Source organism: Nicotiana tomentosiformis, chromosome 4, assembly GCF_000390325.3.
Source record: "Nicotiana tomentosiformis chromosome 4, ASM39032v3, whole genome shotgun sequence".
Taxonomy (NCBI): Eukaryota; Viridiplantae; Streptophyta; class Magnoliopsida; order Solanales; family Solanaceae; genus Nicotiana; species Nicotiana tomentosiformis.
Window position 1 is genome coordinate 21,983,103 of NC_090815.1, and position 16,623 is coordinate 21,999,725.

The following is a 16,623-nucleotide window of genomic DNA, read 5'->3' on the forward strand; positions in this document are numbered from 1 at the left end:
TACACATTCGAGGATGGGTCGTTTTGTGTATTTGAGCCTTGTTTCCCTTTTGAATCTTCACACATGAGCATTTGTGGTTTTATGACTTACAGGGTTGGTTAGTTTCTTTCCGTTAAGTGTTTGGGTTGATTTGGACCTTTTGGTTTCTTGGTTTAGAAGCCTAAGTTGGAAATACTAACCGAAGTTTGAATCTTATGAAAAGACCCCAGAATGGTGTTTTGATGGATCCGATAGGTTTGTATTGTGATTTTGGTCTTGGGCCTATGCCTAGAATCGAATTCGGATGTCCCTAAGTTGATTTGAATTGTTTTGCCGAAAGTTCAAAATTTGAGATTTAGATGTTTTCTCAAGTTTGACCGTATATTTACTTTATGGCTATCAGGTTTGGAATTTTGTTTTACAACTTGGAATATGTCCTTTTGTATATTTGCAACTTGTCTGCAAAATTTGGTGTCAATTGGAGTTGGTTTGATATGATTTGCACGATTGATTGCAATTCAATAGGTTCTTGAGTTTTCTTTTTAAAATCATACATTTCGATATCCTATTAGTGGTAATAGATGTTATTTTGGTGGTTTAATCACACGAGTGAGTATGTATGATGTTTTTAGAGTTGTGTGGATGTTCGGTGTGGAACCCCAAGGGCTCGTGTGAGTTTTGAACGTGTTTCAGAATGGTTTGGACTCAATGCCAGGTTGCTCATGCTCAGGTATCGCAGTTGCAAGCACCAGCATTGCAATTGAGATCATACCAGAGGGGCCTCAGGTATCGCATTTGCGATACCTTGATCACATTTGCGATACCTTGATCACATTTGCAAAGAGTAGGCTAGACTGGGTAGGTTCCCATTTGCGAATATTTTGTCGCATTTGCAATGGGAGCAGGCTTCACAAATGTGAAGCCAATGTCGCATTTGTGACATCCCTTTATGTTGTTAGGCGCCGCAATTGTGAGCCATTTTTCACAATTGCGAGGGTTCGCAAATGCAGACCGGTATCGCAATTGCGGAATCTATATCTGAACAAAAGGGATGAGAAGTCAAGATTTGATCTCATTTATCTCACTTTAGAACCCTAGACTTGGTAGGAGGCGATTTGGAGAGGAGATTTTCACCTACAATCATAGGGTATGTGATTTTGATCTATTCTCAACAATATTACATGATTATATATATGATTTAACATCAAAATTTTGAGAATCAAAGAGATATTTTAGGGGAGTTTGTCTATGTTTTGAAAAATAAAATCTTGGAATTTGATAGTCGTATTGGACTTGGATTTGATAATAAAAAACATATATGGACTCGTGGGGTTATGGGTAGTCGAGAGCTACCTTTGGACTCGGGTTTTCACCAGGCAAGATCTGTGTTTACTTTTGTTGACTTTTGAAGAATTGTGTAAAGATCTTAGCTTTATTAATCAAAATTGATTTCTCTTGCACGGTTTGATGATATTAACTTGTTTTTATTAGATTAGAGACGTGCGGAGGGACATTTTAATGGAAAAGCTATTTAGGAGTTTTGATTTGGTCTAGCTGAGTTAAGTATCTTGCCTAACTTTATGCGAGGGAACTACCCCTTAGGATTTGGCTTGACTGTACTATTTGAATTATGTGGAAGACGTGTACACGAGGTGACATGTATGTACACTAGCTTATATGTGATATTTGACCAGTTTAAACTCTTCTTATAAGCACTTAATTGAAGTTATTATTATTTGTTCCATCTTTCGTTGTCAATTTTATTCTTACATGCCTTAGTTGAAGCTGTTAATACATGTTCTAGTTTTCCATTGTCAAAGTTACTCTTCTATGCATTTATTCGTAGATGTGGTTACATGCTATCCTCATCATTGTTGAGTTACTTTCATGTATTTAGACTTAGTTGATATTTCATGCTATCTCTTTCATTATTAAGATTATGTTATATACTTGCACTAGAATTTTTTATTTTATGGAATACCTTCATTGTGAGTTAGTGAAGTTGTAGTTGTGAAATCTATGAACACATTGAGGTTGATGTTGTTGATTTTGAGATATCTTCCCTCATTGAATTGTTTCTCATTCATTTTGTTGTTATTTAGATTTTTGTACAATTGTGGTTGAGCCATGGGCTATGTATTGTGGTAACATTGGTATTGTTGATTTTGGCAATGTTGTGGCATATGGGCAAGTGTGGTAAGAGTTCATTATTGTGTTGTAATATTGATGCGCATGCGGCGGTATAAGGATAGGTGTTTATGTATATGTGGAGAGATAAGGTGGGATTTATACGTGTGTTGCTAGTAAGGGATTTTCTTGAAGCCGCGTGGTGACATAAGGGGGCTAACGCACGTGTAGATACTTCAGGAAAAATGTTTTTAAAAATATAAATGCAAGGCTCACGTGGCGATATGAGGAAGATCATGACTGTAAAATGTGAAATGTGGATATGAGGTGTGGTGCCTCGGTTTTAATTCTTGTTGTACATTCTATGTTGATGAGGCTTGTTGATTGAACAGTTACTGTTATTCCTTATTTTTTTTACTTGTATTTGACTGTATTTGATTACTTGTTCCTCTTATCATATGCTCATTCTTACTGTGCTTTATTGCTTTAATATCCGTTGTTAGCCTTACATCATTGTACTGCTTTGTTGTCATTTCTTTCTTGCTTTCCGTAATAAGATTTTATTGTATTATGTTCCGGTTTCTTTTGTCGAGTAAGTGTCTTGACCTGGCCTTGTCACTACTCTACCGAGGTTAGGCTTTATACTTACTGGGTACCGATGTGCTGTACTAATGCTACGCTTCTGCACTTGTTAGCTTACATTATTCTACTTCCATATTGTCATTTATTTTCCTCGCTTTCCATTATTAGACTATACTATACTTTGTTCAGTTTTTCTTATCCTAGTAAGTGTCTTGACCTGACCTTATCACAACTCTACCGACGTTAGGCTTGATACTCACTGGGTAACATTGTGGTGTACTCATACTACGCTTCTACACATTTATGTGCAGATCCAGGTACATCTGCTCATGCTGAACACCAGTGATCATACCATTATTTTTGAAGACTTCAAGGTATATCTGCTCGACGCTCGCCGGCCTCAGAGTCACCTTCTGTTATTTCCTTTGCTACTATTTTTCCTATTATCGAAGAGTGTTGTATTAGAGATGTTTTGTACATTCGATAGAGCTTATGACGCGGTTCCACTGGTTTTGGGAATTTTGTTACTGATGTTCCATTTTGGAGTTATTTTGAGCTTTATCGGTTTATTCTGTTATATTAGTTTTGTTATTTCTGTCAAGCTATCAATGAATGTTTGACTTACCAAGTTTTATAAACTAGGTTCCATGAGACATCCTAAAGTTGGATATTGGGATTGTGACAGGTACTGTTTTCCCACTAGGAGATTTAAACTTTTGGGACTACTCTACTGCATGAACATTAGTTTATTACTAATATCATCATCAAGATATATCAATATTATTTTTCTCCCATATCATAAAAAAGAACTTGAATCTGAATCCGATATCATCAAAGTCAACTCCCAGTTAAACCTATGAACTTTCCAAACCTTCAAATTGCCAACCTTTGCCAACTAACACCAAAACCTTCAAGCAACATCCAAATGCAAATTCGGACATAACGCCCAAGTCCAAATCACCACCCAGACCTAACGGAACCATCAAAAAATCGATCCGATATCAAATACACAAAAATTAAACTTGGTCAACTCTTCTAACTTAAAGCTTCTAACATGAGATTCATTCTTCCAAATCGATCTTGAAAACCAAAGCCGACGATTTGCACAGCTGAACGGAATGCAAATGCTCAAAATGATCGGTTGGGTCATTACATCCTCTCCCACTTAAGCATACGTTCATCCTCGAACGTGACAAGAGTCGTTCCAAAGCCATCAAATCATACACTTACCCGTGGGTGATGCCACGTCACCCCAATGCATATAAGTCTGCCAACTCAACATAACTGAAAATTCTTCCTTCAACCTAATCCATAAACCTTGGAACCCAATTTCGAACATACGAAATTCATTATATGACCTAATTCTCACATACATACACTGCATAAGTCTGAACAAACTGTACTAAGACATAACCATAACCCAAGATGTAATCACATGATATACCACATAACTCAGATACTCACAGCATTAACTTCTGACCATGATAGTTGACCAAAAATGAATCAGGTACCGGTAGTAAACCTCATATCAAATAAAACCTCGTTCAAAACTTTCGTACAATGCCGATGAGGAAAGAAACACACAAAAATTCATAACAACTCATCATATCAACAAGTCATGGAGCTCTCACATCCAACAAGGACTATAGCAAAATTCTAAACGGAAAGATGGTGTCATTCTCCCAACATTCTTCATCCAAATATGATAGTCCAAATCTCATGTCTAGAAACCTCATCTCCGCCAATACAAGCAGCCCAACCAACAAGTCACACCAAAACCATATGGATCCCCACACAACGTGGTTTTATATACCTAACAAGTGATAATTCAAACATGATAGATAATAGTAAGAAAGCTAAATAAGAAGGCTATTAAGCAATTTAAGCAGATGGGTAATATTAAAATCTTTATATGAACTATTTTCAACAAAGTAAAAGCAAAACACACGAGTTACATCTCATCACTGTACCATTGCAACGCGCAACCTCAATCCAATCATAGCAATCCACATAGGGGTACCCATCAAGCCATAATGCTCGGGCTCACTAATCACATGTGTGTCAACATCAATCACGATAAAGTGCACAAATATAATTGTGGGAAGATGATTAGGCACAGACAATACTATTAATGACATGCACAACTATGGTGCAATAAGAAAATCAACATCATGAGGGCCATCTCGGCCATAATGACATACGGCTTAAACGAAATTACAATATGCATGCGAATAATCATGTAACTGTCCCAAACCATCATAGCATAAGACAGAAAAACATAACATAGACCAAGGCGCAAATAACATGCATCCCGGTTGATGATATTCCTTTTTTAGCACTTGTGCAAGAGCAAGAAAATCTTATTAGATATAGAATACACATTCTCATTAGGCTAACATATAATTCCCAAACCTTTATTGCTTTAAATTTAGTGGTAGCTCACCTTGTTGTATTGTTTTATCATCACTATTTCATCATTTTTATTATCTATATTGTCCATGCGCAGTTTTTCTTGTCCTAGTAGATGTCTTGATGGCCTTATCACTAATCTACCAGGGTTAGGCTTGACACTTACTGTGTACCATTGTGTTGTACTCATACTATGCTTTCGCACATTTTTGTGCAGATTCAGGTACCTCGACTGAGGCTAGGCAGTGATTGGATCATACAGTTCAGAGACTTTATGCTATACCTGCCCACCGTTCGTAGGCCTCAGAGTCACCTTTTGTCCTTATTTTGTTACTGTTTACTATTTACCTAGACAATGTTGTACTAGGAATTTTGCAATATAGATACAGTAATAGTTTAGATGGTTTAGTTTTGAAGTTTTATTATTATTTCTACTATTTTTCCATGCATGTTAGGCTTACCTAGGCTTAAAGACTAAGTTCCATCACGATATCCTCCGGTGGAAAATTGGGGTCTTGACATGAAGATAATGACAAATAAGTTAAGATATGGCATGACCACCCGATCCATCAAATCCATAAACGCCACCAGGGCGTTAGTTAAGCTGAAGGACATAACTACAAACTCATAGTGCCCATATCTAGTCCGGAAAGCTATCTTCAAAACATCCAAAATACGATGCCTCAACTTATGATACCCAGACTTCAATTTGATGTTAGTGAACACCCCAGTACCCTATAACTAATCAAACAAATCATCAATGCACGGAAACATATACTTATTCTTGATTGACTTTGTTCAGCTGGCGGTAATTAATGCACATCCGCATACTCACATCCTTCTTCTTTAAAACCAATACTGGTGCACCATAACGCGACATACTCGGCCTAATAAACTGTTTCAGGTGGTTTCGGACCACTGTTCCTTGTTTGGCAACTACTGGTGCTGGTGCATGATGTTTTTCTTCGCGAACACGAGGGGAGGCATGTATTCGCGAAGAAGGAATTATGACTGCTAGGGATTTGTTCTCCGCGTTCGCGACTGTAGTATCGCGTTCGTGATGGTTTGGACAGAAATGCTATGTGTTCGCAATGAAGAAGCCAGGCCTGGGGGATATGGCATTCATGTTCGCGATGGTGTGGGCATTTTCATGATGGTAGGCTAGAATTTCATGTTTTAGTCATAGTTTGCACTCCAATTACTGCATTGTACCTGTGTTTGAGCTTAAATATAAGTTTATTGCACTTATTATGTGTTTTATACTGTGCAGAAAGTGATTCCGATTTAATAAGATAATTTGGAACTAAATCGAATAATGTGGAGCTTAGAAGTCTGAGTAAAAGCCCAAGGGATTAAACCGGGATCGTGTTCGGAGGTCGGAAGTCATGTCTCGATATAAAAAATTGACGAACATAAGTTACTCTGTGAAAACTGCATAGCCGCACCGCATGGGGCGGCGTGGTAGTGCTTTGGTGTTGTTGTCTGTCAGAAGTTGCTCTTTTAACTTTCCCATTAGCGCCCCGCATGGGGCGGCGCACTTGTACATATTTCTCAGAGTATTTTTCCTGTTTCGGCTTTGAAAGGTTAGATTTATTCGGGCCCACTCCTACATGGTATAAATGCCCCAAAACGACGTTTTTGAAGGGACTGTTTACCTTGGAAGCTTTGGGAGAGCATTGGACGCTACAAGAAACATAATTTCATCATTTGTCCATCAATTCAATATGGGAGTTTGGATTGTAACGTTAGAGCGATTCTTACTCTTTAATCATAAGTGTCATGACTTCCTCGATGATTATGGAGTAGTTTACATTAGGGTTTAACAGATATGGTATTTGATAAATATTTCAACAAGTTCTTACTTGAATTCGTTAATGGAATTTTGAATTGTTGCAACTTTATTCACCAATTTATTTAATCGAAATAGGAATATTTTGGTTGTTATCCTTGCATTATTTTGTTTGATAAGATTCATTGATTCTCTTAAGTAATCGAAAGATTTTGTTAAATTGTTGATTAAATCAAGATAAGAGAATATTCGAGGGACATTCTCCTAAAGACTAATTCATTAACGCATGCTTGCATACTTTCAAAGTGCTTATATTAGTTCACCTTGTAGAGTTGAGATTTAATCGAGAGAAAAGTCTTGACTACACGTTTGAACTAATCATCGAGTGAATTCATGAGAATCATTAAAATATTAGAGTGAATTACCTAGAGTTAAATCCTAAATAGCTATCTTGCACCTATCTTGTCAAACCCTTATGTCACGCCCCAACTTTGGGAAGCGCGACCGGCGCTCAACCAAGTGAACCGACCGAGCAAGCCTATTAGATACTTTCTACGCAATTAACCAATGATCAAGAAAAGATATGATTTCATTAATTTTACAGTAGGAAGCTCATTCATAAAATCCTAAATCGTTTCATTAGCCATTGCGCCTTTAAGTCTCAAATACACATTCTTATAGTCTAGGTGGAACAAGTGAGCAAACACAACATATACTTGTTTAACATTCCCAACACCCATATAAAAAACATAGTGTCTACGGAGCCTCTAAAGATACAAAAGAGAGTAAAGATGGTGCCGGCAACAAGGCCCCAACTATACCTCAAAGGTGACCTCAATATAAACAAAAGGTACAATACATGACCTGGAATGGAAAGGGGCTCACCGAGTCCACTAATAAGAGCCTGCATCACTATCTATGATCAACACTGTCTGCTATGTAACCACATGCCCCGACAAAAGGGACATTAGTACCGTCGAATAATACTTGTATGTAAAGCTAAACACCCACTCGATAGAATGAATAATAATACAAGAGGAACAGTCAAGAATTTAACAAGGGCTTCAAATAATAGTAAAACAACGAGTTAAGGATCATATACGTTTTCAAGACAATTTCCACATTATTAGGTTGGGTGACGTTTAGTGCACATATTCCACTATTCACAATACCTCCGTATTCTTATACGGAGTCCGATATCGGCTCGATCGGCTAGGCCATATCATTTGAGATATTACCGCAATTTTATTATGATTTCCAGCACAGTACCACTATGTGTGCGGCATGGCGTCCGATCACGGCCCGATCGGCTAGGTCATCTCATTTGAGAAATCAACCATTTTCACAATTACATCTACAATACCACCATATTCTTACACAGAGTCTGATCGAGGCTTGATTGGCTAGGCCATCTCATTTGAGACATCAACCATATTCAAGCAGTCATCTCAAATCATATTTCTTTCCCATACTTTCAATGCAATGGCACGATTGGCCCCAATTATAATGTTATTCTTGGTGCTAGGCCGTATTTCATTATTCAAGTTCTTTTCCACATTCCAACATTATTATTCTCAACAACAATAAGTCTGCCCATTCAAGACGTTAAATTCACACATGAGCAATTTGTGAGTCTTAGGCATATAGAGGCTTTTCATACAATTTGGCATAACAACCTTTATTTCGATCTTGACATGAACTCTTAACATTGCTAGCACTTATTCCACATTTTTAACACATCCTCAAATAATCAAGATAACATGATGAAGCATTTAGAATAAATATTGAACTTACATCCTTCAACACAAACATATTAGAAATCGCCAATTCTATAATGATCAAGGGATTACTTCAACTACATGAACACCATGGGGTTCGATTCTAAGAAGAAGGGAGTTTAGCTAACATACCTCAATTGAGCCTCTTAAAACTCTAAGATGTTCCGGACTATTAGCAACTTCAATCTATTTTAGCAATATAACAAAATTGAACCAAATTTAGGAAGATGAACATTGTTTTAGCTTATTTGAGCATATTATCAAACACTAGGTGTGCATCAATGTTTTAAGCCCCTTTTTGTGAAAGATTCCATCTTACCCCAACCCATTCTCTATCATTTTTAGCTCACAATCTACCCAAATACCTTAAGAACACATGCATGCAAAGTAAGCACCCACATCCCTATGAATTACCTTACTAATGGCCCATTCTAGTCATATTTTCAAATTAAGAGTTTGGGTGATAGAATCTTACCTCTTAGGAATAAGACCTAGGTGCCTCTCTTGATAATCTTCAAGGTTTTAAGTGAGAATTGAAGAACAATCAGATGAAGATCACTTCTACCTCTAGGACCCTCTCTCTCACTCTAAAAATATCAGAAAATATCATCATAATGGTCCATGGGATGTGTTTTAACATAATAGGGTCGGGTTATAAAAAGCCAAGATTGAAGCTCTGGAACAGGTTCTGCGGTCGCATATGCAACTGCATAGGGGTAATACGGTCCGCAAAATGACCGCAAAAATAGGGGCCAGAGCTGGAAAGAAACTGATCTGGTCTGCGGTCACTATGCGGCCCACAGACCTGTTCTGCGGTCGCATAATGCACCATAGATTGGTTCTGCATTCTCATAGTGCACCGCAGAACCTCCCTCAGAAAAAATACCAAGTCAGGATATGCGACAAGAATGCGGCCCATGAAACGGTTACGCGGTCGCATAATGGCTACGAAATTGACATAAAACATGCCCCAAAAACCTGCCATACTCTTCGACCAGTCTGTGGTCCGCAAAGTTGTTCTGCGGCTGCAGAATGGGCTGCAGAAATGCGTACTTCTGCCCAACATTTTCCTTCAACTCCTAACGCACCGTTCAATCAAAAAAGTATGAACCGCGACGAGCAATTTCTACTATTATTAACCTCTACGCCTACTTTGGAATCACGAAATCCGGGTTTTTAGGAAACATTTTACGAGGCCTTACACCTTATTCCCCCATGTAAGATCATTCGTCCTCGAATGAGGGTCAAGGTTCACTATTAGCATCTTATACAAATCAGCCATTTTTCCATACCCCACATCAACAATATTCGCGAGAGTTTCCTTTGTAACTAGGCCTATTCATCTGTCAGAGAGTCCAAAAACACATCTTAAAAACATATGCATAACTCAACGATGTAACAAACTCATAACAGTACCGGTGGCCTCATGTAAACAACATATAATCAAAAGTAACACCTTTACATTAACTGAACAAGTGATACAAAATTCATAGGTGGTAGGTTCATAAAAAGAAAGGATTACACAGCTATTCAAACAAGTAAGAATACTTCTTCTTCATTTCATCCTCGGCCTCCCACGTGGCCTCTTCAACTTGTTATTTTTGCCATTACACTTTCACGGAGGCAATTTCTTTATTCCTCAACTTTCAAACTTGCCTATGAATAATGGCAACTGGAATTTCTTCATATGACAATTCTTCATTGACCTCAGTGGTCTCAACCGGCACAATATCTGACGGATATCCAACTAACTTCTTCAACAAAGACACATGGAATATCGGGAGCACTAATGACATCTCGGGTGGTAGCTAAAGCTTGTACGCCACCTGACCGATCCTATGGATAATTTTGTATGGCCCGATAGACCTCGGATTCAATTTCCCCTTTTTTCCAAACCTCTTAATACCCTTCATGGGGAAAACCTTCAAGAATACCCAATCATATTCTTTGAACTCTAAGTCTCTGCGACGAACATCCGAATAGGATTTTTGATGACTCTGAGCTGTTTTCAACCGCTCCTTAATGATTTTAACTTTTCCCATAGACTGATGCACGAGGTCTTGCCCAATCAACTCTTCTTCCCCAGTTTTGAACCACCCAATGGGAGATCTACATCTCCTACTATATAATGCCTCAAATGGTGCCATCTGAATACTATCATGAAAGTTGTTGTTATAAGCAAACTCTATGAGTGGCAAATGATTATCCCAGCTACCCTTGAAGTCAAGAACACAAGCACGCAACATGTCCTCAAGCATCTGGATAGTCCGCTCTGCTTTCCCGTCGGTCTGTGGATGGAAGGCTGTACTAAGATTTACCTGAGTACCCAAACCTTGCTAAAATTTCTTCCAAACGTTCACCGTGAACTGAGCCCCTCAATTGAAAATGATAGAAAATAGAGTGCTATGTAGCCTGACTATTTCCTTGATATACAACTGAGCATACTGCTCCATTGTATCAGTAGATTTAACTAGCAAGAAGTGTGCTGATTTTGTGAGTCGGTCCACGATCACCCAAATTTAGTCAAACTTGCGTGGAGTGCGTGGTAATCCTACCACAAAATTCATATTAATCAACTCCCACTTCCACGTTGGAATTTCTATGTTCTGTGCCAACCCACCAGACCGTTGATGTTCGGCCTTCAATTGTTGAATGTTAGGACACCTTGCCACAAAGTCCGCTACATTCATTTTCATGTCATTCAACCAATAGACTTCCTTGAGATCGTGATACATCTTTGTAGAACCTGGATGCACAGAATACCTAGAAGCATGAGCCTCAGTCATGATTCTTTCCCGGAGACCATCTACATTCGGAACACATAGTCGCCCTTGGTAATTTAGTGTACCATCATCCATGCCCATCGCAAAAGCCATAGTTTTATGTTTATGAATCCCCTCCTTCAGTTGTAACAACAATTGATCGTTGTATTGCTTCTTTTTGACTTCCACAACAGGCGATAATTCGGCCCTGTTTTGCATAATTAGCCTTCCTTCACTAGAGTCCGCAAGACGAACTCCCAAACTGGCTAGCTGATGTACCTCCATGGCCAACGACCTTTGACATGCCTCCAAGGGATCCAAACTACCCATGGATCTCCGCCTAAGAGCATCCGCCACAACATTGGCTTTCCCCGGGTGATTTAAAATATCGATGTCGTAATCCTTGAGTAACTCAAGCCATCTTCTCTGCCTCAGATTCAGATCCTTTTGTTTGAAAATATATTGAAGACTCTTATGGTCCATGAATACATCCACATGGTCCCGCCAAAATTGCAATGCAAAAACCACTACCGCAATTTCTAAGTCATGTGTTCGATAATTCTTTTTATGATTCTTGAGTTTCCTAGAAGCATATGCTATAACCTTGCCGTGTTGCATTAATACACACCCAAACCCAATTATTGAAACATCGCAATATACCACAAATCCATATGTACCCTCTGGCAGGGTCAACACCGGCGCCGTAGTCAATCTCAATTTCTACTCCTGGAAGCTCTTTCACAGGTACCAGACCATTAGAACTTAACTGCTTTCTGAGTCAATTTAGTCAACGGAAAGGTAAGAGTAGAGAACCCCTCCACAAACTTCATGTAATACCCTCCTAAGCCCAAGAAACTACGAATCTCGGTGGGTGTTGTAGGTCTAGGCCAATTCTTTACTGCTGAAATCTTCCGAGGATCAACCTTGATTCCTTCTCTAGAGACAACATGACCCAAGAATGTGACAGATTCGAGCCAAAATTCACACTTTGAAAACTTCGCATACAATTGGTATTGATGAAGGTTCTACAACACTGCCTTGAGATAATCGGCATGGTCCTTTTGACCTCGTGAATACACAAGAATATCGTCAATGAACATTATCACAAAGGAGTCGAGAAAAGGCTTGAAAACCCGATCTATAAGATCCATGAAAATCGTTGGGGCATTTGTTAGCCCAAAAGACATTACCAGAAATTCAAAGTGCCCATACTGGGTCTTGAAAGCTATTTTCGGAATATCCCACTCCATGTTCTTCAATTGGTGGTACCCGGAACGAAAATCAATTTTGGACAAGTATCTAGCACCCTGTAACTGATCAAACAAATCATTTATTCTTCGTAACGGGTACTTGTTTCTTATTGTTACTTTTTTGAGTTGTCGGTAGTCAATACACATCCTCAGTGATCCATCTTTCTTCCTCACAAAGACAACCGGTGCACCCCATGGCGACACACTTGGTTGGATGAAACTCTTCTCTAACAAATCCTTCAATTGTTCCTTTAGTTCCTTTAATTCTGCTGGTGCCATCCTATAGGGTGGAATAGATATAGACTGCGTGCCTGGAATTACATCAATCCCTAAATCAATCTCCCTATCTGGCGGAATCCCAGGGAGTTCATGAGGAAAGACCTCTGAAAATTCATTCACAACTGGCACAAATTCAAGTGTAAGTTCCTCAGCAGTGATGTCCGTAACTCGGACCAAATGGTAAATACACCCCTTGTTGATCCTCTTTGTGGCCTTAAGTTAAGAAATAAACCTACCCTTCGGTACCACATTATCCCCTTTCCATTCAACAACTGGCTCATTAGGATATTCAAACCTCACAGTTCTAGTTCGGCAATCGAGCTTAGCAAAACATGAATAAAGCTAATCCATTCCCATAATTACATCGAAATCAACCATCCCCAATTCAATGAGATCGGCCACGGTGTCCCGACCATGCACTGGGATAACACAACCCCTATAAACCCGTGCCGCCACTCTCCAATCATAGTAGATACAAAGAACGGCTCAGGAAGCTGTTTCGGTTCTATTCCAAATTCCATAGCAACATAAGGGGTAACATAAGACAAGGTGGAACCGGGATCAATAAGAGCATATACATCTTGAATTTGGATAGTCAATATTGTTTCACCCCGTGTTTTCGTATGTGGAAGTACGGAAGTAAATTGATATAAGCTCGGAAATGAGATATTACATCCCACATTTTCATACGTTAAAGTTTCGTCGTAAGTTAATCGACATAAGCTCGGGAATGAGATTATTTTTGAGGTTATAAATATTTTGCTATTTCAAACAAGTGATAAGTAAATTCTTGTAGGAGAGAGGGTAAGCGAATCGAAGAAAGTGAGTTTCGTCGAAGTTTGTTAATTTGGGATAAAATACGGTCCGAGCTATAATACCCGGTATGTATGGACTAGTACCATATAAGGTACCACATGACCATGATAGTAGGGTACATAAAGTGTGTTAAAAGTTAATAGTATTTTAAGTAATTTGAGATAATTCTTAATTATGTAGGTAATTAGTTAATTATTGGTTAATGTGAGATTAACAAGTTGATTAAGGAATTGTGGATAATTAACTAAGGTCTTTGGATGAGCATAAAGAGGCTCCAACGTGGTAGCCCATGAGATTGGATAAAGAATCAATTTGTGACTCTTTAGTATATGGTAAGGTGGCACATTTTGGAAGATTTTTAGTGGCATAGTCATCCCTTAAAGTGGGGCCCACAACCAAGAGTCTTAAAGACATCTCCCTACATTATTTTTTCCTATATCATTGTTGTGGAGATGTATATGTTACTAATGGAGGAATTCGTAAAAATGAATTCATATGAACTTCACAATGCTACAGCAGTGTGAGACGCAATTCGGAGGGAGCACGGTACAATCTTTCTCAGAAATATCATATAGATTTTTTCCTATTTCGATCTGGCGTTATGTGTTCTTCGCAAAAGACGTGTGTTAGAGGTATTGTCAAGGGAATCAGTATAGGTATGTTGAGGCTATCCCTTCTTTCTTTTTGGCATGATCAATACGATACAAACGAAACGAGCAAATACACAATTTTATTAAATGACTCTATTCATAGAAATACTGGAGATGCTTATGTTCTTAATTCCACATGTGTCATATTATTCCATCATCTGTTCATGGGTCTCAGAAAATACGTAAGTTGATAAAGTTTGTTTCATGATATTACTCAAAGGCATAATGGTCTTATGACACTCCAAAAGATTTTATTGACGTACTTCTCATGCATTGCATTCATTTACATCGACCCATGACCAGATGGCGTTATATACATATATATATATATATATATATATATATATATATATATATATATGGGATATGAAAAAAGGTTACAACGTTATATACGCACCACCACCTGGTATACATTGATGAATTGCCCACAGTGGTCGAGATGATATGATGGGATACCCTCAGAGGCTTGATGATGTTAAGAACGCATATACCAATGCATGATATGGCATTTATACGCATATGCATGACATTATACATATGAAGTGATTCACAGAGTTATTAAGATATACATGTCGAGTCTTTTACTCCATGTTGCTCTCATGTCTATTGTTTACTGATTTTCATTCCTTACATACTCGGTACATTATTTGTACTGACGTCCCTTTTGCCTGGGGATGCTGCGTTTCATGTCCGCAGGTCCCGATAGACAGGTCAAGAGTCCTCCAAGTAGGCTATCAGCTCAGCGGAAGATGTTGGTGCGCTCTATTTGCTCCGGTATTGCTATTGGTCAGTATGATTAGGCATGTATTGATTGGAATGTCGGGGCCCTATCCCAGCCTTATGACATTTATGTACTCTTAGAGGCTTGTAGACATATGTCATGTATATGAAAGATTGTATGGCCTTGTCGGCCTATGTTCAATGTATGAGTGATTATTTTGGCCATATAGGCCCGTACGTCATATGTATAAGTCAGTATATCATGTTGGGTCATTCTATGTCGGGCATTCCCTTATGTTTACTCTAGTTATTTCATGACGCCCCTTCTGGCCCACTTATTCATGATGATGTAATAAGAAAGATACGTTACGTTGGTACTCGGTTGAGTAAGGTATTGGGTACCAGTCGCGGCCCATATGTTTGGGTTGTGACAAAAGTGGTATCAGAGCAGTTCTATCCTAGGGAGTCTACAAGCGGTATCTAGTAGAGTCTTGTTTATGGGTGTGTTGTGCATCACACTTATAAGCAGGAGTATACAGGGTATTTAAGACTGTCACTCTTTTTTCTCACTCTAGATCGTGTGGTAGATCTCAATTGTAAGAACTCAAATTCCTAAACTCTATCTTATTCATAATATGACGATGCCTACATCTAAAAAGACGATTGGTAAGAGATATAGCTGTGGCAGAGTTGAGTCAGAGGAACTCAATTTTTTTATCATACTTATGATGGATAAATATGAGGTATTCAGCAAATCATGTGTGTACTAAGATGTGTAAACTTCTTGATAAGGATCCCTAAGGCAAGAATATCTATCCACTCTTACGGTAAAAAGGAATAAGATAATTGGAAGGTAGACACTAGTTCAGCAAGTAAAAGATGCAAGATGAAAAAGGGTACGAGCTACCCAGCTAATAAAGATTAGCGCATAGGAATATAAACCTTTTGAGTTACCTTCAATAATAACAGAGGTATGTATAATTGGCCACACCTATCTCATTATTTCCCTATGGGGGCTAACATAAGTAGTATAAGAGAAGGCGGGATATCAGGATCTAGTTAGGGTTAGGGTAACCCAAAATGGTGGATAGATTGTTAGTGTTAGCTGAAATTTCCGAAGGATATTGCAAATGTGCTAATAGATCTCCTTGTCAGACACCCAGATGGTGCACTCTAAAATAGTACAACTAGCTATGAATACTACAAAGATAGGCATTGGAAGCCTTGAAAGGATAAATATTACCTTAGTGTAGCTCCCGTCCCTAGTGGAGAAAGAATGTTAGGCAACCCGAAGAGCCATTAGATGGAGCAAAGGGGAGCTAAGAACAAAAGAATGTCTTATTCGAATTTTCAGAAAAAAGTGATAGACATAAAGGTTAGCGGAAAATAAGAAGAGAGTTAATGAAGCATTATGCGTAAGATATGATACATGGATGACAACGGTAGATCAAAAGATGAAAGTATTATAGAGTCTATAGTCAA